Here is a 16,132-nt window from a genome sequence, read left to right as displayed (position 1 = left end):
GAAACGCGTTTACCTGTCCTGTGTCTATGTGAAGCATTGTATGGATTATATCCCACGGGGGAATAAACACTTCATCCTTCAACTTCTCCTGAGTGCGGTCACTGTTTCTTTGAATTAGGTAAAAATATCATGCTGGGTATCCATACTGATATGGACTGGATAACAGTGGCGGCCCGTGCATAGGGGGCGCCAGGGCGCCGCCCCCTTAAAAAAAATGAAAAAAAAAAATGACAAAAAAGAACAATAAATTTATAGAAAAAAAAAATCGGTTCGCCGGCCTATGTGGTGGCTAAAGGGGGGGGTGGGGTTTACGACCCAGAAAGGTGCCGATTGGCTGCCTTCTGGGGGCGTAACCTGGGCGCAGGAAAGAGCGCTTGGCCACCCCCACCTTCGTGATATCCTGGCTGTGATTGGTCCAGTCTCCAGCCTGGTCCAATCATCATCCAGGACATCCAATCGCTGACGTCGCAATGGGGGCGGTGCCGGTGCGTGCGTCAGTCACTCACCGTCACCGCCGCTCACCTTCCCCCTGGTTCCCGCCGCAGAAGAGGACGAGGGAGAAGCCGCTCACCTTCCCGCCGCCGCAGAAGAGGACGAAGGATCGAGGAGGGGAGAAGCCACCGCCGATAGCCGAGCCGCCGCCAGGTAAGTGCATTGGGTTGAAGGGAGCATGCACACTGGTCTCTGCATTGATTGGGGGACAATGCTGTGGGCACTCTGCAATCATTGGGGTACAATTCTGTGGCACTCTGCAATAATTGGGGTACAATGCTGTGTGCACTCTGCAATCATTGGGGTACAATGCTGTGGGCACTCTGCAATCATTGGGGTACAATGCTGTGGCACTCTGCAATCATTGGGGTACAAGGCTGTGGGCACTCTGCAGTGATTGGGGACAATGCTGTGGTGCTCTGCAGTGATTGGGGACAATGCTGTGGCGCTCTGCAATGAAAGGGGCTCGCGCGCTGAACTCTGCATTGATGGGGGCACGGAACAGTGTTCATTGCATTGAAGGGGGCACAGCACAGTTGCATTGAAGGGGGCATGCACGCTGAACTCTGCATTGTGGGGGCATAGCACAGTGTTCATTGCATTGAAGGGGGCACAGCACAATATTCATTGCATTGAAGGGGGCATGCACGCTGATGTCTGCATTAAAGGGGGCACGCACGCTGGTCTCTGCATTGAAAGGGGGCATGTACGCTGGTCTCTGCATTGAAAGGGGGCATGTACCCTGGTCACTTCATTGAAAGGGGGCATGTACGCTGGTCTCTGCATTGAAAGGGGGCATATACCATCTCCTGTACCATGACCTGTGCCATGCCTATACCATATCTGTGCCATGCCTATACCATCTCCTGTACCATCACCTGTGCCATGCCTATACCATCACCTGTGCCATGCCTGTACCATGACTTCAAAGTCACGCAATTTTTTACTGCGTTTTTTGACGCGAAGCAATGCCTATTACATTTTTCTTTTTGCGCCCCCCCAAAAATTTTGAGCACCAGCCGCCACTGCTGGATAATGTGTTAGGAATGAAAGGATGCCACAGTGTATCAACCTACAGAGGCCCAGCAGAAAGATAGGATCCTATGCTGAAGCAAGTGTAGGAAAAATGAAGAGACAGGGACTGCGAGGGACCGGAAGTAATATAACATTTTCTGGAAGAACGATCATCTTTATAGCATATATACAACCGATTCACGATAAGGAAGGGAACTGTCATGTTTGCATTAGGGCGGTGATAGATCTCAGCAAGGCAAAGTTGCAAAGAAGGTTGAATAAGAAGGGGTCGGTTTGACGCCCATGTAATCCAAAGAAGAGGCGATCCAGGAGTATGGGAAGGTGTCACCATCTGGAGCGACAGGGTGATGTTAAGGGTGGTGGTTTTCTGGGGATTAATCCAGAGGCCAGAGATAGCTGAGAAGTGAGAAAGGAGACAATGGAGATTGGGCAGAGTAATCAAGGGGAAATCAAGTCAAAGTCAAGAGGACATTGTCTGTGAAGAAGCTTGCCTTGTATAGGCCAGCGTACTGAATGCCCGTGATGTTAGAGTTGCCCCTAAGGGTTATTGCCAAGGGTTTCAGTGCTAGCATAAATAGGATCGGAGAGAGGGGGACACCTGCCTATACGGGAAATAGGGAAGGAGGCAGAGAGGTGACCGGCGTATCTAATGGTAGCAGAAGGGAAAGGGTAAAGAGATGCGACCCAATGTTAATCTCTAAACTCTTGCCGAACTGTGACAGATGAAGTATATTTAGTCCCGACACTTCAGGGAGTGTCAGATTCTTGATTCCTTCTGTGGTTTGTTCTGCCAGCCTCTATGTCACTACAGTGTCCACAGCACCCAGCCTGGGACCAAACACCACCCCCACTGCTTTTCCTGCAGTGATGCCTTAATAATGAAGCAAAACGTGTTTCTCTAAGTCACTGAGCTGACATAAATATAAACACTTAGGCTCCATTCACACCTGGGCGTTTTCAGCTCCAAAAACGCTCAAAAGAAACGCTTCCAAAACGCCCAACAAGTAAAACCCCATTCATTTAAATGGCCCCTGTTCACATCTGAGCATTTTGCAAAACGCCTGTAGCTGAAAAAAGTACATGAGCTTCTTTTTGGGCTGATTACCAGCGTTTTTGATAGATGTCAATGAAAAACGCCTGAAAAAATCGCGGTAAAAATCGCGGTAAAATACGCTACGCTCAAGTGTGAATGGAGCCTTAGGCTCCATTCACACCTGGCCTATTTGAGCGTTTTTCAGCTCCAAAAACGCTAAAAAAAACGTTCCAAAACACCCAACAAGTAAAACCCCATTCATTTAAATGGCCCCTGTTCACATCTGAGCGTTTTAACGCCTGAAGCAAAACGCCTGTAGCTGAAAAAAGTACATGAGCTTCTTTTTGGGCTGATTACCAGCATTTTTGATAAATGTCAATGTCTCCCTCCAACAACGCCTGAAAATCTACGCTCAAGTGTGAATGCAGCCTGAGAGAAATTTATCAACTGAATGACTGTCCCCTCTCTGTGAAGGCAGGAAGTATAGTGCACAGTCTGGAGCAGCTGTGTATGGCAAACCAATAAGCTTCTAGCTTTTATTTCCAAAGCTTACAGCAAGCTGTATATAGAGGATGACTGATTTATAGCTAATACTAGGCACAGCGTTCCACCACCTGCCCACCCACTACCATGAGGGTGCCAGCCGTAAATTCAGATATGGTTTATGGAGGCGGAGCCGAGACGAAAATGGGCGGGGCTAACATGGATCGGTCTGGCGCTTAGTGGTTCATTGGCGCCAAAAGAGGCGGAGTCAGCAGTGGTAGAGTCGGAAATGTTCTGTCAGTCGCGGCCTGAGAACGATGTGAGCACTTCCGGTGGCGGAGGCTCGGGAGGAAAGAGCTGGCCGGGGGAAGATGTGAGGGGTGAGGCTGGCCCGGTACTGACAGGTCGGTGTGTGTGTGTAATGTGTGTGTTCTGACATCGGCCTACACCCTCCGTTACACGGTGTACACTGCACACCTCCACCATGTATATTACATACACCTGTCTGCCGGCTGAATGGCCCCATCACATCGTGTGTGTGCGTGCACTACTTCATTCTGTGTGTGTTATATATCTGTCATAACCCTCTGTACTATATATACCCCAACCCCTCTCCTGTATATTATATACACCCCCCTCCTGTATATTATATACACCCCAACCCCCCTCCTGTATATTATATACACCCCAACCCCCCCGTACATTATATATACCCAAACCCCCCCTCCTGTATATTATATACACCCCAACCCCCTCCTGTACATTATATACACCCCAACCCCCTCCTGTATATTATATACACCCCAACCCCCCCCTGTACATTATATACACCCAACCCCCCTCTGTACATTATATACACCCTCTCCCCCCCCCTGTACATTATATATACCCCAACCCCCCCTCCTGTATATTATATACACCCCAACCCCCCCCCCCCCTGTACATTATATACACCCAACCCCCCTCTGTACATTATATACACCCTCTCCCCCCCTGTACATTATATACACCCCAACCCCCCCTCGCCCCCTGTACATTATATACACCCCTCTATACTATATACACCCCAACCCCCCTCCCCCCCTGTACATAATATTCCCCCCTGTACATAATATACACCCCAACCCCCCCTCTCCCTCTGTACATTATATACACCCCTCTGTACATTATATACACCCCAACCCCCCTCCTGTACATTATATACACCCCAACCCCCCTCTCCCCCTCTGTACATTATATACACCCTCTGTACTATATACACCCCAACCCCCCTCCTGTACATTATATACACCCCAACCCCCCCTCTCCTTCTGTACATTATATACACCCCAACCCCTCTCCTGTATATATTATATACACCCCAACCCCCCCGTACATTATATATACCCCAACCCCCCCCTCCTGTATATTATATACACCCCAACCCCCCCCCCTGTACATTATATACACCCAACCCCCCTCTGTACATTATATACACCCTCTCCCCCCCCTGTACATTATATACACCCCAACCCCCCCTCCTGTATATTATATACACCCCAACCCCCCCCCCCCCCCCGTACATTATATACACCCAACCCCCCTCTGTACATTATATACACCCTCTCCCCCCCCTGTACATTATATACACCCCAACCCCCCCCCCCCTCGCCCCCTGTACATTATATACACCCCTCTATACTATATACACCCCAACCCCCCTCCCCCCCTGTACATAATATTCCCCCCTGTACATAATATACACCCCAACCCCCCCTCTCCCTCTGTACATTATATACACCCCTCTGTACATTATATACACCCCAACCCCCCTCTCCCCCTCTGTACATTATATACACCCCAACCCCCCTCCTGTACATTATATACACCCCAACCCCCCTCTCCCCCTGTACATTATATACACCCCCTGTACATTATATACACCCCAACCCCCCTCTCCCCCTCTGTACATTATATACTCCCCCTGTACTATATACACCCCAACCCCCCTCCTGTACATTATATACACCCCAACCCCCCTCTCCCCCTGTACATTATATATACCCCCTGTACATTATATACACCCCAACCCCCCTCCTGTACATTATATACACCCCAACCCCCCTCTCCCCCTCTGTACATTATATACACCCCCTGTACATTATATACACCCCAACCCCCCTCCTGTACATTATATACACCCCAACCCCCCTCTCCCCCTCTGTACATTATATACACCCCAACCCCCTCTCCCCCTCTGTACATTATATACACCCTCTGTACTATATACACCCCAACCCCCCTCCTGTACATTATATACACCCCAACCCCCCTGTACGTTATATACACCCCTCTGTACTATATACACCCCATCCCCCCTATACATTATATACACCCCAACCCCCTTCTCCCCCTCTGTACATTATATACACCCCAACCCCCCTCCTGTACATTATTTACACCCCAATCCCCCTCTCCCCCTGTACATTATATACACCCCAACCCCCCTCTCCCCCCTCCTGTACATTATATAGACCCCAACCCCCCTCCTGTACATTATATACACCCAACCCCCCTCCTGTACATTATACACACCCCTCTTCCCCCCAGCCCCTGTACATAATATACACCCCAACCCCCCTGTACGTTGTATACACCCCTCTGTACTATATACACCCCATCCCCCCTATACATTATATACACCCCAACCCCCCTCTCCCCCTCTGTACATTATATACACCCCAACCCCCCTCCTGTACATTATATACACCCCAATCCCCCTCTCCCCCTGTACATTATATACACCCCTCTGTACTATATACACCCCAACCCCCCTCTCCTCCCCTGTACATTATATACACCCCTCTGTACTATATACACCCAACCCCCCTCTCCCCCCCGTACATTATATACACTCCCCTCCCCCGTACATTATATACACCCCTCTGTACTATATACACCCCTCTCCCCCGTACATTTTATACACCCCAACCCCCCTCTCTCCCCCCTGCCCCCGTACATTATATACACCCCAACCCCCCTCTCCCCCCCTGTACATTATATACACCCCTCTGTACTATATACACCCCAACCCTCCTTTCCCCGTCCTGTACGTTATATACACCCTAACCCCCCTCTCCCCCTGTACATTATACACCCCCACCCCCCCCCGTACATTATATACACCCCTCTGTACTATATACACCCCAACCCCCCTCTCCCCCCCGTACATTATATACACTCCCCTCCCCCGTACATTATATACACCCCTCTGTACTATATACACCCCAACCCCCCTCTCCTCCCCTGTACATTATATTATATACACCCCTCTGTACTATATACACCCCAACCCCCCTCTCCCCCCGTACATTATATACACTCCCCTCCCCCGTACATTATATACACCCCTCTGTACTATATACACCCCAACCCCCTCTCCTCCCCTGTACATTATATACACCCCCAACCACCCTCTCCCCCCCTGTACATGATATACATCCCAACCCCCCTCTCCTCTTGTACATTATATACACCCCAACCCCCCTCTCCCCCTGTACATTATATACACCCCTCTGTACTATATACCCCCCTCTCCCCCCTCACTGTACGTTATATACTCCTCCTTCCCTCCCTGTACATTATATACCCCCCTCTCCCCCCTCACTGTACGTTATATACTCCTCCTTCCCTCCCTGTACATTATATACACCCCTCTCCATGTACATTACATACACCCCCACCCCCTCCCTGTACATTACATACACCCCCACCCCCACCTCTCCCTGTACATGATATACACCCCTCCCTGTACATGATATACACCCCTCCCTGTACATTTTATATACCCATCCCTCCTCCCTGTAATTTTTATACATCCCCCTCCCTGTTCATTTTATACACCCTCTCCCTGTACATTATATACTCTCCCTTCCCTCCCTGTATATTATATACACCCCTCTCCATGTACATTATATACACACCAACCACAGGCACCAACACCACTGGGAAAGGAATCCCTCCAATTACAATTAGGAATTGTATGATAGGTGCTAGATACAACGGGACCTCATTGGTCCGATCTTCGATACGTCTTTTCACATAATATCCCAGTTTATTGTACATACCATTGATTCCATCCTTGTTCAGGGTTGCAATCTGGGTTGTTCTTTAAACTTGTGTGTGCATTAGGGCTGCGCATCTTCACTTACCTCACGATTCGATTACGATTATTAGGGTCGCGATTCGATTCCGCGATGCATCACTATTACTATGGGGACCCTTTTCTAAAGGGGGATCTATGGTGACCCTGCTCTAAAGGAGGATCTATGGGGACCCTTCTCTAAAGGGGGATCTATGGGGACCCTGCTCTAAAGGAAATCTATGGGGAGCCTGGGCCTGCCCTAAAGGGGATCCAGGGGAACTGAGCTCTAAAGGGGATCTATGGGGACCCTGCTCTATGGAATAGATCCCCTTTAGTGCAGGGTCGCCATAGATCCCCCTTTAGAGCAGACCAGCATCCCCAGAGATCCCCCTTTAGTAGAGCAGGTCCCCTCATAGATCCCCCTTTAGAGCAGGCCACATCAGGTTAGAAGAGTTACCTGATGCTAGTTGTAGTACCGTAGGCCCTGGTAAGGAGGAATGCTGGGCTCTGTAGTCCCCCTAGTTGTAGTATAGCAGGCTCTGGTAAGGAGGAATGCTGGGCTCTGTAGTCCCCCTAGTTGTAGTATAACAGGCCCTGGTAAGGAGGAATGCTGGGCCCTGTAGTGCCCCGACTTACCAGGAAGCAGAGCTGCAGCCAGTTGTGGATGAAGTAGCGGTAGGTGTATGGAGTAGGGCTCGGACAGGTCCCGACTCCCGGGTGATGAGCCTCATGTCAGGAATTTGGAGCTCGGACTAGTGCAGTGCACGGTACAGGTGGAAAGCAGGGCCTCCTCGCTCCCCTGCGGTCAACTCAGGCTGTCTGCCGAGAACCGCACCGCTACAAGAAGTGTACCGAGCTGGGAAGGCCGTGACTTCGGGCGGCCGGGCTGTCAGAGCGGGCGGCCGGGCTGTCAGAGCGGGCGGTCGGGCAGCAGCGTGCTAAGTGGGCGTGCCGTGTGTATCCCGGGGCCAGAGAGAGCACTGATAGCTCTCCTCCTCTCCTCTCCCGCGCCGCGAGGAGGAGCTCCGTATCCCACAAGCCCGGCCAGCGCCGCCATGTCACTTCTGTCCCCGCCCCCGGAAGTGACGTCATTAGGTAATCGATTATTCAATCATCCCGAATCGATGCAGAATCGCGAAGGGTTGCATCGCGATGCATTGATTCGGCGATTATATTCAGCAGGCCTAGTGTGCATGTCATGGCCTGTGACTCGTTTTTGATACTTGTGATTTTTTTTTTTTTAGCCATTTAGGCCTCTTGCACACCATACTCCTGTTTGAGCATCTCGCAGCTTTTTTTGTTTTTTTCGGCGCTAAAATACAGCCCATTAATTGTAATGTGCCTGTGCACACAGGCGCGCAAACAAGCGCTGTGCATTCTTCAGTAAGAACAAAATAGAAAAATCTACATTTTTGGTAAGTAATTTAAGCCTCAATGCACGCAAATACGCACAAATATGCACGAATACTCGCTAATACATCCAAAAAAAAAAGGTCTGCAAAAAGTAGATGCTCAAACAGGAGTATTGTGTGCAAGGAGGCCTAACACTGCTTGGGAATTATACCTATCTTTGAACTTTGCTAAAACTGGAGAGTGCAAAATCTGGTGCAGCTGTGCATGGTAGCCAATCGGCTTCTAACTTCATCTTGTTCAATAAAAGTGGTTTGCATTAGGATAAAAAGACCTTCTGTGTGTAGCAGCCCCCCCCCCCAATGCTTACCTGAGCTCCCTCGATCCTGTGATGTCCACGACATTTTCTAAGACACAGTAGCGGTGTCATTGGCTCCTGCTGCTGTCAATCAAAGTCAGTTAGCAGATGAGGAGAGAGAGGGGGGGGGGGGCGAGGCCGAATGGATGTGAATAAATACACAGAGCTGTGATTCGGCTCAGGCGCCCCTGTAGCAAGCTGCTTGCAGTGGGGGTACTCCAAGGGAGGGAGGGGCCAGGAGAGACAAAGAGGGACCCGAGAAGAGGAGGATCCGGGCTGCTCTGTGCAAAACCAACTGCACAGAGGAGGTAAGAATAACATGTTTGTTGCTTTTATTGAAGAAAAAATGAGCCTTTACAATTACTTTAAGCTTTGACCAAAATAAAAAACTCAAAAAAAGCTTTGACAAAATAACTCTAGTTTTAGTAAATAATGGGTGTTTATTGAAAGTGTCTGAAGCTTTTAGTTGAATCGTCATTTGTGTGTGTTGCAGAAGAAATCGCTCCTGGGAGAGGAGGACGCTGCTGCAAAATGTGAGCTCATCCGGACCCTGGGACAAGAGAGCGCCATCACCTTCATGCCTGTACAGTAGGTTTGTGAAACTTTGTAGCTTCTCTAACTCTTATACTGGTGATGTTTGTTAACATTAAAGTGGTAGGATACCCTCATATATAATATTTACCCAGAGGTAAGCTTATAATAAAGTAGGGATGCACCGAAATGAAAATTCTGGGCCGAAACCAAAAATGCAGGATGCCCTTGGCCGAAAACCGAAACTGAAAATGACTTTTTCCCCCAAATAATTTTAAAATAGATAGAAGAGGGGCATACACCAAAAACAGGCAGCGACGTACACCTGTCACTGCCACCCTGTCACAGTACATGTACTGTGATGGGTTGGCAAGAGGTTAATTTAATTACCAATGGTATTTGTATTATGCAGCATGAGGGGGTTAATTTATAGTCACTGCTGGTCACTGATGCATTAGTGACCGACCAGTGGCAGTTATTTAAACCCCTTTGTGCTGCATTAGTGCAACCAGTATCAGTGTTAATTAACTCATGCTGCATAACACTAATACCATTGGTAAGCTCGCCTCAGCTCCCCCCCCCCCCCGCCTCAGCGTCCCCCTCAGCAGTACACAAAACCCCCCCCCCCCCCCCGCCCCTCCCCATCCCAAGGAGGCAATCTCCTTACTGTCACTCTGCTCCTCCGGTGTCCTTCATTCAAAAGACGAGCCTCTGGCCAGCGGCCCGCCTCCCTGTGATGTCACTACTACGATCTGTGCATGAATGAACTAACACACCGGGCGGGAGGATGGGCGAGCGGCCGCTAATAGCTATAATTATGTGAGCGCTTCACTTCCCTGTCAGAGGAGATACCCACATGACAGGGAAGTGAAGCGCTCACATAGTTATAGCTATTAGCGGCCGCTTGCCCGCCCTCCTGCACGGTGTGTCAGTTCATTCATACACATCGTAGTAGTAGGGACATCATTGAGAGGCGGGTGGCCGGCCAGAGGCGGGACTTTTCAAACCTGCGCTGTGCCCTCCTCCTTCCTCACGGCTGCCATTAATTTCAGCATTAAAACAATGTGGGTTTGTGGCGCGCTTCAGAAGTGAAATGTTAAAATATTAGATGATGTGATAGATATTTAAATTATTAAACTCAATAAAGTGCTATTTTTTAAAAATGACATATTCTTTTGGCTGGGGTATATTTCCACTTCAAATATAAACGTGATGACGTAAATAAATAAATGTATAAACAATCTGTGTTCCCTCTATACCGTGTTAAACATATTTAAAAGTGCTGAGTGCTTTCAATCTTCAAAAAATATTAAAGACAACCAATAAATACGTATTCCAATTGAACAATGTGCAAATAGTTGCTCCAAAAAATATAAAGTGCTTTGTGCTTTCACTCTTAAATCAATATAAATTAAATTAATAAGGTGCAGTGTTCATTAGTGTCCATTAAATATCATCCACAATATGGTGTAATTCAACTCAATCTCTTCAACTTTAAAAACCAAAATGTGCTTCTGTGCAGATAAAAGTGCTGTGACTTGCTGCCTCCACCAGGTGTCACATCTAGGTGCTCTAAACTCTCACCTTGATAAGGTGTAAAATAGGCCTGTGTATATAGGTTAGCCTTCGGGGTGGTAATTAGGGGCTTTCACTCTTTCCAATATCCTATTCCTGCTTCCGGGTAATCCTGTTCTGTCCGTTATAAGGTGCTTATACTTTGTGGGGTCTTCACCTCCTATCTCGACCTCAGGCTCGATAAACATAAAAGGCCATCATGGTGCAGTATTTAAAATCGGTTTATTCATAAAATGATCAATTGCACTTACAATTAGGTAGCTACAGCGCATAAAACTGTTAAAATCAACGTCGGGAGAACTTCGCTCCGATCTCTAACGTCACTTCCGGTGTTTGGCGGCTCCTCCTACGCGTTACGTCACATCACGTGACTTCCTCAGGGAGTGGCCTCTACTGGATGTGACGTTATATTTATATTGGTCGGGCCGGAAGTATCGCCGCGGCCATTTTGAAAGAACTTATGACCATAGTTCCGGCGGAAATGCTCTCATCGCCATATTGCTCTTAGTATCGAGCATCTTTTTACTCAATGTTTACCCCGGAAGTGAGATTGTAGATCGTATTTCCTGTATAACAATATGCATGTACTGCGTACACCAAAAGGTCCACAGCATACAGATAACAAATTCTCACGGGTTAGAATGTTAATGTTCACGAAACATACAGAGAAGATAAAACCAAGAAGATATTCATAAATATATTATTAAAAAGGATTGGATTTCTTCAATACGATCTTTATATGCTGGAGAGAGGGGATATTATTGATTATTAATTTTGTTACTGTAAGATGGTGTTGTCTATCCTTTCAATATTAAATCTACATTAAAACCTGTGTTTCAATGTATTCTAAAATATAAAGTTATTTCTTCTTTAAGGGCTTTCATAAAAAGTTAAAAATCTAAAAATCACTAATAAAACAGTTTAGATCAAAGTCTACATTAAGACCGTTCGGGGTAAAAGAGTCCATTTTAAAAATCCATTGCGATTCAAGTTTACTCAGAGTGCGAACTTTATGACTCCCTCTCCAATGTCTTGTGTAGGGAGTTATACCCCAAAAGATCATCTTAGAGGGGTCTTTACGATGGTATTTTGCAAAGTGTCTTGATACAGTGTGCTTGTCACTTCCTTTGATTATGTTTTGCACATGTTCTTTAATGCGAATTCTTAACAAGCGTTTGGTTCTGCCTATGTATTGCAGTCCACAACTGCACTGTAAAGCGTAGACTGCTCCTTCTGTATTGCAACAGATGAAGTCTTTGATTTTATATTTTGTTCCGTTGCTAGTGGATGAAAATTCTACTATTTTTTGTTTTGGTTGTTTTGTTTTTGTGCATGCAAAACATCTTTTACAGGGGTAGAATCCCTTGCCAGTGAAAAAAGAAAAGGGTTTTTTGGGGGGTCTATCATGGTTTTTACTATTTTATTTTTAAGCGTTGGTGCCCTTTTATATATAAAACATGGTTTTTCTGGAATGTAATTCTTTAGATGTCTGTCTATTTTTAATACATGCCAGTGTCTCTTGAATATTTTCTCCACTGCTTTATATTGTAAGTTGTAGTTCAATATTATTGGGATTTTGTCTGTGTAAGATTTGTCATTTTGTTTTTTCTTCAGTAGTTCGTCTCTCTGTATATTCTTAACTTCTATTATTTTGTTTTCCATGAATTTCTGTTCGTAGTCTTTATCCCGAAATCTTTGGGCTAAAGCATTAGCTTGTTCTTCGAAGTCTTTATCCTTAGTGCAGTTGCGTTTCAACCTTAATAATTGTCCCTTCGGGATATTCCATAGCCAGTTTTTGTGATGGCAGCTGGTGATGGGGAGGTAACTATTACGATCTATCCCTTTAAAATGAGTTTTTGTAAATATTTTTCCATTTTCCTGAGAGATGTGAAGATCCAGGTAGGTGATTTCTTCTTCACTGATGTTCCATGTCAGCTTTATGTTTTTATCGTTGTTATTTAATTTTTCTAGAAATTCTTCCAATGTATTTCTTGTACCTTTCCAGAAGATTAGTCCATCGTCTATGAATCTATTGTATAGAATAAGTTCTGGCGGTCTGTTTTGGTAAATAGCTTCTTCCTCCCATTGGGCCATGAATATATTGGCTATGCTTGGCGCAAACTTCGCGCCCATTGCGACTCCGATGCTTTGGTGGTAGTATGTGTTATTGTACCAAAAATAGTTTTTCTTCAGACAAAAGTCTAGACATTTTATTAGAAATTTCCGTTGCTTGCAGATCAATCCTGTGTATTTCCTTAAGGCCCATTTTGTGGCTTCGCATGCTTCATAATGCTTGATTATTGTATATAACGAGGCCACATCTATAGTGGCCATTTGAACTTTCTCTTGTTGTTGGGTTTCTTCCAATATTTGCAAAATGTGCTTTGTATCCTTAGTAAAGGCTTTTGTTTGCGGGATTACTAGCCTTTACTAAGGATACAAAGCACATTTTGCAAATATTGGAAGAAACCCAACAACAAGAGAAAGTTCAAATGGCCACTATAGATGTGGCCTCGTTATATACAATAATCAAGCATTATGAAGCATGCAAAGCCACAAAATGGGCCTTAAGGAAATACACAGGATTGATCTGCAAGCAACGGAAATTTCTAATAAAATGTCTAGACTTTTGTCTGAAGAAAAACTATTTTTGGTACAATAACACATACTACCACCAAAGCATCGGAGTCGCAATGGGCGCGAAGTTTGCGCCAAGCATAGCCAATATATTCATGGCCCAATGGGAGGAAGAAGCTATTTACCAAAACGGACCGCCAGAACTTATTCTATACAATAGATTCATAGACGATGGACTAATCTTCTGGAAAGGTACAAGAAATACATTGGAAGAATTTCTAGAAAAATTAAATAACAACGATAAAAACATAAAGCTGACATGGAACATCAGTGAAGAAGAAATCACCTACCTGGATCTTCACATCTCTCAGGAAAATGGAAAAATATTTACAAAAACTCATTTTAAAGGGATAGATCGTAATAGTTACCTCCCCATCACCAGCTGCCATCACAAAAACTGGCTATGGAATATCCCGAAGGGACAATTATTAAGGTTGAAACGCAACTGCACTAAGGATAAAGACTTCGAAGAACAAGCTAATGCTTTAGCCCAAAGATTTCGGGATAAAGGCTACGAACAGAAATTCATGGAAAACAAAATAATAGAAGTTAAGAATATACAGAGAGACGAACTACTGAAGAAAAAACAAAATGAAAAATCTTACACAGACAAAATCCCAATAATATTGAACTACAACTTACAATATAAAGCAGTGGAGAAAATATTCAAGAGACACTGGCATGTATTAAAAATAGACAGACATCTAAAGAATTACATTCCAGAAAAACCATGTTTCTCTTACGTCCTCCGACAGTCGCCGCCCACTTCATATTCATCACCAATGGGGTTATGTCCTTTATTCCGTAGGAGTAGCTAGGCAATAGAATATGTTAGTACAAAGACTTTTAACATATCCCACCCCCAGGGGGTGGTCCCCTCAGTACATAACCCTCCACTTCCTGTATCCAACTCAGTTTCATTTGTCTAGCTGTCAGGAGTAGCTGGAAGTTTCTGTGCTGGGGCACCTTGTCTCAGCTCTCTTTCCTTTCTTTGGATTTTATTTGAGTTTTTTTTTTTTTCTTTCTCTCTTTCTTGTTAGCTGTTGTTTTACCAGCGTTAGTTCTTCTGATGAAGAGGATCATGCGGGCTGCGTCTCGGGCTGACCCCCCTGGTAGCAGGCTGTGGGTCGGTGGTTTCTCAGCCCGCCATCGAGCGTTCAGTCAGGTATCGCTCCTGAGTTATCTGAACGACCCATCCCTGTTCCGTGCAGGGATGCTAGGTGAGGTGGCTACCTCACTGGACGCTGTGCGGTTTCTCAGCCCACCTTCTGATGCGTCCTGGATGCGACTCTCCCTGCCTCATGTGCAGCGGTTTGTTCGCCTGTGCGGGTCCCCCACGCCATGTGAGAGGTAAGTGCATTTATATGGGGACCGGTCTGGGACTGTGTACCTTGCCCTGTGTTCACACTATTACGTTTTCCCTATCTCTCACATTGCATGCTGTGGGCTGCAGGAGGGGGGGGCTGGCTGCACTCTGTGTCAGTTTTCTGTCTGTGTGAACGGCTGTGTGCTGTGGGGCTTGAGTTTCTCATGCTTGGGGCACGTTACAGCGCCGCTGCGGCGGTTTGCCATGTTCCCTTTTTTGGGCAGATGGTGTGTTTTACTTCTCCCTCATGGGGTGTGGGAGCGGCGGTTTCGGCGCCAAAACGGCGCCATTTTGGCTGCGATCGCTCCGGCCGCATGTTTTACATGCATGGCGGCCATTTTCTTGTAGCCTCCATAGGCTTTCATAGAGCGCCCTGTATGCCGGCAATTCTTTTCCTTTAGGAGCACCGCAGGCAGCAGCAGCAGCAGCACCGATCTATCCAGGTTCATTTCTCTTTATTCCCTGTATCCTGCCCTGGTATACTTGTCCCTGTGGGGGTCCCTTGTGTGGGATGCTTAGTGTGAGTGGGCTACGATCGCAGCGCTCTCTTAAAGGGGCGGTCACCCATTTATTTTTGCTACTACAAGGGCATGGATTCTCAGGAATACTAGTTTCCTGCCAATTTAGTGGGAAGCCAGGGGACTGCGGTTTCCCCCCCCCCGGGGGGGGATTTGGCTGCGATTGTGGCTAGCCTTGCGACTCAGGTGCAAATGCTGGTGGCTGCTCAATCCTCTAAAAGGCCCAGAGTTTTCAATTTCCTCTGTTTCAGAGGGTGATGGTACTGGGGCTGCTGGGGCAGAGATCTCCTTATCGGGATCTCGTTCCTCCCTGGACCTTATAGGGTCAGAAATGGAGGCTGAGGTAGAGGGGGTTGATAATTCTCCCCCTGGCTCGTCTGAAGAGCTTGCACTCATGGATGAATTGGTTGCTTCTATCAAGCAAACTCTGCGTTTGGAGGAGGTAACATGTCCTCCAGCTGCCTTGGCGGCTTATGGGACGCAGAAAAGGCGCATATCATCGCAGATGTTTCCATGCACTGATGATTTTCAGCGCGCTGTGAAAGAACGATGGTGTAATATACGCAAACCTTTTGCTGTACCAAGTAGGTTTAAGCTGCGCTATCCTTTTACGCCCGCTACTGATGGGCGT

At 46.7% G+C, this 16,132-nt stretch overlaps 1 protein-coding gene across 2 annotated transcripts in view; it reads left to right on the top strand.

Moving 5' to 3' along the window:
* The first annotated feature begins 3,338 nt into the window (after positions 1-3,338).
* ZBTB43 (zinc finger and BTB domain containing 43) overlaps positions 3,339-16,132 on the top strand; it is a 69,205-nt gene continuing 56,411 nt past the window's right edge. For both annotated transcript variants that reach the window (XM_082263660.1, XM_082263661.1), the window contains exons 1-2: positions 3,339-3,447; positions 9,368-9,466. The gene's annotated coding sequence lies outside the window, so the exon portion shown is untranslated. The remainder of the gene's footprint in view (positions 3,448-9,367; positions 9,467-16,132) is intronic.

The sequence above is a fragment of the Pelophylax lessonae genome, assembly GCF_965119305.1.
Source record: "Pelophylax lessonae genome assembly, chromosome: 7".
In the NCBI taxonomy this organism is placed as follows: Eukaryota; Metazoa; Chordata; class Amphibia; order Anura; family Ranidae; genus Pelophylax; species Pelophylax lessonae.
This window is presented reverse-complemented; position numbering and strand designations above follow the sequence as displayed.